The following is a 7482-nucleotide window of genomic DNA, read 5'->3' as shown; positions in this document are numbered from 1 at the left end:
TACAGCAAAGGGCTCAAGTATAGCTCAGAGGTAGAGTACGTGCTTAGTGTGTGCAAGGCCCTGAGCCCAACCCCCAGCAAAAAATAAAACAAATTAAATTAAATTAAATTAAAAAGGGGCAATATAGAGTGCCAAGAATTTCCCTGGTTTTCCTTCCCCAAATCCCATAAACAGAACACTTCTGCATTCTTAAATTTTATTTGGGCTCTACATTAATATTTTGCTTTAGATGATTCTACCACACACACACATACAAAAAAAAAAAAGACCAAAAATCTGTAGTATGTATTATGAGAAGCAATCATAGTCCCATAATTAGAGAACTGGTTTACAGAGCCAAGATAAATAGAGGCTGGTGGGTGTTCAGGACCAATCAGAGAAAGAGAACCTCCAAAAGATGGGGAGAAACAGTTAGTAGATCTTTGAATCATCCTCCATGAAGCCCCAAGGGAGAGGATAAGAGTGGTGAGGAAGTAGAGGTGGATGATGGGTAGACATCACCCAGGAAGAAGCTTGAGGGACCTTCATAAGTGACTACACCCGGAAAAATGGGAATCTCAGGAATAATGCAAAGGTTTCACATGGAAGTGTTTGAAGAAAAAAGAATTCTGTTAATGGAATAAATTGACAGAATTTAATATGGATAATATCAGAAGAAAGAATTCGTTTGGATGAAAAGATGTTGAGCCAAATTTTATAGGTGCAGTTCTTTCTTGTAGACTCTAGTAGAAGAGCTTAAGTGTTGTCCTTGCTGTACCCCAACCTGAGTATCCAAGGACAACCAGGGCATTCACTTTAGCCATTCGAAACCCAGTTACCTTGGCAGAATTAGCTGATATTGCACTCCCAAGATGGCGGGCTGTAATTGTTTCCCTCTCTTTCACTTTTTGAGGAGGAAAGCCTGGGGTATGGGCTTTGCGGTTTTCCTTCATCTCTTTTTTCTGTTTCAAGAGATATTTTATCAACAGATAGTAGCAGCAATGACAAGGCCATCCGCTGTTTAATCTGCATGACCAGAATCATGTTCCCTATGTTTTCATCTGTTTTCTCTTTCCCCAAGACAAGGAACCTCAGAACTTGGTCTTTGTTTAAGAGACAGTCACGAGCAGCAACTGGTTCCTGGTCCTGGATTCCACTTCTAGGAAAGAATACAAACCTGCAGCCAGAAGACTTTAATTCTCTCCCATTCCTTTGAGATCCCTGCCTGTGTCAGCAGGGTGCTTTATTACAACAGGGGACTTTATTACATCTTATCCAACAGTTGGCAAGTTCTGAATCTTAAAGAATACTGTTTTGTAGTACAAAGATTAGAGTGCTCCATAGAATACTAAAAAGGGAAAAGGGAAAAAAAAAGTCATCAAGAAAAGTTTCTCTGTGTATGCTTATTTGAAAAGCCTGTGTTATGCACTTGGAATTTACTTTAATTATTAACATTGAAAGAAAATGTACCTTTTAAGCATAGCAACTTCAAAAGGTAAATAGTCAGTAGGGTTCAGGTACCTTTTCCTTAAAGTGCTGTCATAATAGCAGTTGCAGTCATGCAGCTATTTTGGCAACTTAGTGATCGTAGTAGTTGTTCATTCGTTCTGTTTTGTTTTCATTCAATAAATCACAGAAAGCTTTATAAGACAAAAATAATAATAATCAATAAAGCTTTTACCTGATCAGTGAAAACGGAGACACAAACTATGGCTTGTCCAAAGGTCATTCTGTCAATCTTCAGAGAGGCTTCTATTCTCTACAGTCACCAATGAGTGAGGATCTGGCTTCCAAGGAACAGCTGTAAGAAGAAATGTGTGTGTGGTGTGTGTGTGTGTGTGTGTGTGTGTGTGTGTGTGTGTGTGTGTGTGTCTGTGTGTGTGATCTTGTTAAATGACTAATATCTGAGACATGCCAAGGATACCAGTGCCAGGAACAAAAGGAGTAATTAGTGAGATTTAATAGAAGGAGAATGCAAAGAACAGGAAGAAACTGTGAAGAATCTATTGGCTATAACATACATGCTTGGATGTCCAGTAAATGACCTGTCTTTCCCCAAAGCAGTCTCCATCACCAGAGTGATTTAAAACCTAAACTGAAGCACACCCCAGCTCTCTTCCTCAGAGACAATGGGATGACACACTAGTTATTTGCCATTTTCGTCTCACATCTGCAGCACTGGGTAGATGGAGGTACATTTCTGGTTGTGAAACAATGGCTCAGAGTTCAGAGAAGCACAATCAGTGAACACTGACCTCTCCAAAGAGGTCATCATCCATTTCAAGATATGGGGTAATTTTTTTTCCCCATCCAGCTTATATTTATCCAGGTTTCCTTGCACTTCTTAAACATTCATTTTCACCTTGACTGTCCTTCACCTTATTACCCTTAGCTGAAGAATTTCTTTTCAACCCTAGTCTCATGACCTTGTCTCTGCCAATTAGATTCTATCTGTATTTTCAAGGGTAACTTACACAGGAGAATGTTAACAGGTACACTCTAATATTTCTGCAGGTTACCAAGAGACTTGTTACTAGGAAATCACCTTTTAGGTTCTGTTTGGAGGTAAACACTTTATAGGACAAGACATACTCAGTGTATTTTGGTGTTTTTTTTTTCTTTCTGTGATTGGATTGTTGATGAATTACTTTGAAAATGGCAAAGAAGAGAGAAGAAAACATGAAATATGGACAACACTGGCTATTTTATTTTGAGGGGAGATATCAGGAATTGAACTCAGATGTACATGACCACTGAGCCACATCCCAAGCCCTATTTTGTATTTTATTTAGAGACGGGAGTTCACTGACTTACTTAGCACCTCACTTTTGCTGAGGCTGGCTTTGAACTCCCAGTCCTCCTGCTTCAACCTCCTGAGCTGCTGGGATTATAGGCATACACCACTGCGCCCGGCAACACTGAATATTTGTTCACTAATTAATTCACAAAATATTTGTTGAAGTTGTATGCTCAAAATGCTTGTTCAGTTTTACTCCCCAGTGAGGTTGATTCTTCAAAAAGTTCAGCAGAAGCAGTTATCCAAGGAATTTGGGCCTCATCAATTGACAATTTCAGTTAAGCAAACCTTATATGGTCTCTTTCTTGCCTTAATTTTTAGACAAATGCATCAAAGAATCCTAGGCCCAGCATCCCTTCCAATATCATATACACAGCTTAACTTCAGCCTTATCATTCTTAATAATGCCATTTAATTAATGTTATCACTATTACAGTCATTGTCAATAAATATTCATGGTGGAACCACCACAGTGTATCTTGTACTGAATCTAGATCCTTGAGGACTTTGTAATCCCAGAGATGTGCAGTCCCTTCTCACCTAGAAGTTTAAAGAGGTAGGTGTTAAGAAACTACAGAGCAGACCAAATGTGGAAAACAGTGTTCTTCTGTATAATCAGTTATTTTTGATTATGGAAAATATACTCTCTTCCCCTCTAATAACAAGCAGGGAAATAGCTATTTTCTGTTTCGCCCATAGGGATCTCTGCATACAAATAATTCAAACAAAACTAAACTTTCAAACTTCACGCTTTCCCAAGGGAATCATCTTTTATTAGAAATAGTCACTTCAAAGGTTTGAATAAATGTGAGGGTTTTTTTTAAACACTGGAAGCAATTTACATTTTTGTGTGTACATTCGCTAAATGATTCTGATCAGATTCAGGGAATTCATCCTGCCAGAAATGTTATGAAAGTGTGAAACTTCATAGCATAGTGATATCAACCAATTAGTGACAGAAATTGGCTGGGTGTTCAAAACCCCCAAATAAATTTTGGATCAGATAAATTTCTGACCCAAACTAACTGAAAGTAGGAGTTTGTGTTTATTTGGAACCTCTCATCCAGCAATATCAAAGTCTTTTAAAATATCCTAGTCAGACAAGTATGACAAATGTCATTTACAACAATAATAACCTGACATTTTCTTTAGCGCCTTACCAAAGTTTACAAAATACTTTCTCACCCCAGTATATTTTATTTATGTCCTCTTTAAACAATTCTATGAGTTTGATCTTGTTATTTTTCTCATTTTAAGATCAGAAAACTATAGATCAGATTCAATGAGAATTGTATAGCTAAAACATGGAAAAAATAGGATCTTGAAGCCAGATTTTATTTTAATGTATTGGAATCTATTCTAAGCTGTTTGGGCCTGGAATTCTCAGACGGTTTTATATCAAGCAGTACGCAGTACGGGGACAGTAATAGTGACGGTAAAGGAAACCTAAATTATCCAGAATGACAGCATATGCATTACAAATATTCTAGATTAATAGTGACTTTTATACGTCCCTTGATACTAAGCTGAACTACATCCATAAAAAACTTAAATAATTGCTAACTAGTCCTGTCTTAGTGACCATTAAAACCATGTAATGTAAATGAACTATTAAAGACCTGAGGCTGAGTTAGTATCCAGGGATGATTATCATGGTTGTATCTGGTACTGCTACATGGTTGTTAATTACTAGTATCTTTTCTGATAGATAAATATTTGAAATGAAATATTAAGTAATGTTTTCTATATGTCTGACTCTAAACTAGACAGTTTCTGATACTTTAGCTAATAAAATACTTGCAACAATCCTTAGGTATGATAAGCATCAGCTAGCTTATTTTTTTGATAAGTCTTCTTTAAAAAATTATAAAATTTGTGATGGTGAAGTTCAATAACACACAGGCTCTAGCTATAGGGACACTACTAGAAAAAGCAAAGCTAGCTATATCTAGATGGAGGAGAGTAGCAGTAGGTAATTCATACTTGGGGCAGTTTTAATCTATTATGTAGCCATTGTAAAAGAGTTTTTATTTTTTAATCTGCTTATCTTCCATTTGGACTTCATTTGCCTTTGCGGAGACCTCTTTCTTAGCATAGTCTTGCATGACACACAACAGATGCCGATGAAACAGGATAGCTCCCCGGTCCTAGAAATCCTTAGGAAATCATCAATTCCCCATAGGGACTGGAGTCATTGATTCCCTCCTGGGAACTGCCTTTGGAAAGAATGATCTCAGAGGAATTTAGAAGCATTAGTTCTGTCAGTAAGCCCTGAGGGGAAAAGTAGACACAAATTCTACTCTCAATTCAATTCAATTCAGCAAGTATTTATTGAGCCTAACACAGTCTTCATCATAGGAAAGTAGAAGACAGCCCTGGTCCTCAAGGAGTTTGTTGTCTCAGAGTAGAGGAAAGGTAGGCTGCTTCCTGAAATCTCTCTACCTCTTTGAGTCTGTTTCCCTTTGGGTGGACAAATAATACCTTGCTCTAATTGCTGTCAGGATCAAATAATACAATTCCACGTGAGTTACCTAGAGACTCTGAGAACACAAGTGAAGGTGGTCATCCTCATTTAGCCATCAGATATTGTTGCTTTACTGACTTGCTGAATTCCACCATATTTACTTGGACCTGAGTAGTTTGTGGTAACTCTAACATGCTTCCTAGCTTAATTTTTGGTGATGAGCTAAGGAAGAAATTTATTTAAATGGGTCACAGGTAGATCTGTGCACCAAGGATGAACATGATATATTCTCAAGTGTTGGGGAGACTCAACCTGGTCCACTGAAATTTTCCTGCTGTGATCTGTCTAGTCTTTCCTCAGCCCTGTCCATAATAGTTTGTCAGCTCATTTTTGCTTGTTATGCGTACTCTCTTAGCATTGCAAACACACATACACAAAAAAAAAACAAAGCACAGTGGTCTTTTCACACTATTCTCCATTTCCCAACACCTTACCAGCTCGTTCTTGCTCTCTCACTCACTAACACAAACTCTCTCTCTCTCACTCTCTCTCATTCTCACACATACACATGCACGTGTGTGCACGCACACACATATACACTCCCTAGAAAGGACAGAAAGATCTGTATTTATGCTTCTCTTTGAAGTTCTTTTAATGGATTATGTGGATAAGAGACTTGAAGACCAACAAGTTTAACACTTTAATAAATTATTAATTAAAATTTGGTTATTTCTCCTACCTTAAAAAATATAACTCAAAGTGACCTGAAGGGTCAGATTTGATTTTAGTATTATGGTGTTCTTCTGAGTTCTTTTGTGTTGCAACACAGCAGTAAAGAAAGAACTGGCACCTAGCCCATACCTCTTCTCTTCCCATCTCTGGCTCTGATCCACAGTGCAAGCACCTCTGACACAAGTCTGTGAACCCCAGTCTGGCACACTCAAGCTCTACTCATGCCCACTGCCAACAGCCATCCCGGTCATCCACAGGCCCAGTGGTGTGCACAGCAGTGGCAGGATACATTCCCCAAAGACAAATCAGAGAAGAGGCCCTTTCAGGTGCCACAAGTAAGCTAAGAGATATATGGGTGAAAAAATTGGGGATTCAGGGTACCCACAGAATGACCTAAAAAAGGATGCAGGCTCAGGGTGTGCTCTATTCCTTAGCCCCACAGACCATTACCTCCATGGTGATAAGTAGCATTTCTATAATCCTTAAAAAGTAGTTCATGGATGAGCATCAACTACATCACATGAGTGATTCAGAATCTGCATTTTAACAAGATTCCCTGGTGAACTGAACACACAGCGATGATCAAGGGCTACACTAAAATGCAAAGCCAAGAGAGGCCTGTCTTGTGGGGTCTAAGGGCAATACTGACCACAGCAACATATTTTCCTGCTGCACAGAATATGAGATTCTTCTGGGATTCCTCCCTTGTTGCCTGACCATCCTCTTGAAATTAGTTGGTAGTAAGTGATCCCTCTTACTTCAGTTGTGAGTCATTCAGCCCCAGTGAGGCTACTGTGTTATTTCAAGTCCACTTTCTGCCTGTTGAATGGATGTGGGAGAGCTTCAGAGATGAGCACAATAAACACTATTTCAATATCAAAGAGCGAGCTCTCCTTGCTAGGATTTCTGTGAGCCCAATACAAAGTAGGTCAAGAAACTCAAAGATAACTAAATGTATTTTAAATTGGGAATCACTTCCCAGTTACCCCATAATGGTTTGCAAATGTAGGCTTATCTCTTCTCTATTTAATTTCTTTTAGTAGGTGAAGGTAGAGAGGGGCCTTTATTCCTATATATACTGAGTCATAGCCCCTGCTCTGACTCCAGTTCCTGAAAACATAGCAACATTCATCAGGGCTATGATTCTGATCTAAAAGGGTGTCTATTATTTGAGGACCCTGCTGCTAGGCAACATTAAGAGTACTGGAGAGAATTTAAGAGGATATTAAGAGGTTCTAAGATATGAAACAGCTCCTCTGGCTGCCATTATTTGGATGCACAGATCCCTGGATGAGGAACGGTATTGAAGGCCAAAACCCTGTGGAAAGAAGAAGATGGGATTTATAAGACTCCATATTCTAGACAGGTTTCTTGCCACCTATTGAATATTTGATGCTGAGGTTTAGGGAAGGATCAAAAGGAACTGACCTCAGGTCTTTGAACATTATCTTCTCCAGGGTTATCTTTTCAGCCGTGGTAAAGTGGATAGGCTCTTTTGGGAGCATTTCAA

The sequence above is a fragment of the Ictidomys tridecemlineatus genome, chromosome 4, assembly GCF_052094955.1.
Source record: "Ictidomys tridecemlineatus isolate mIctTri1 chromosome 4, mIctTri1.hap1, whole genome shotgun sequence".
Classification (NCBI taxonomy): Eukaryota; Metazoa; Chordata; class Mammalia; order Rodentia; family Sciuridae; genus Ictidomys; species Ictidomys tridecemlineatus.
This window is presented reverse-complemented; position numbering follows the sequence as displayed.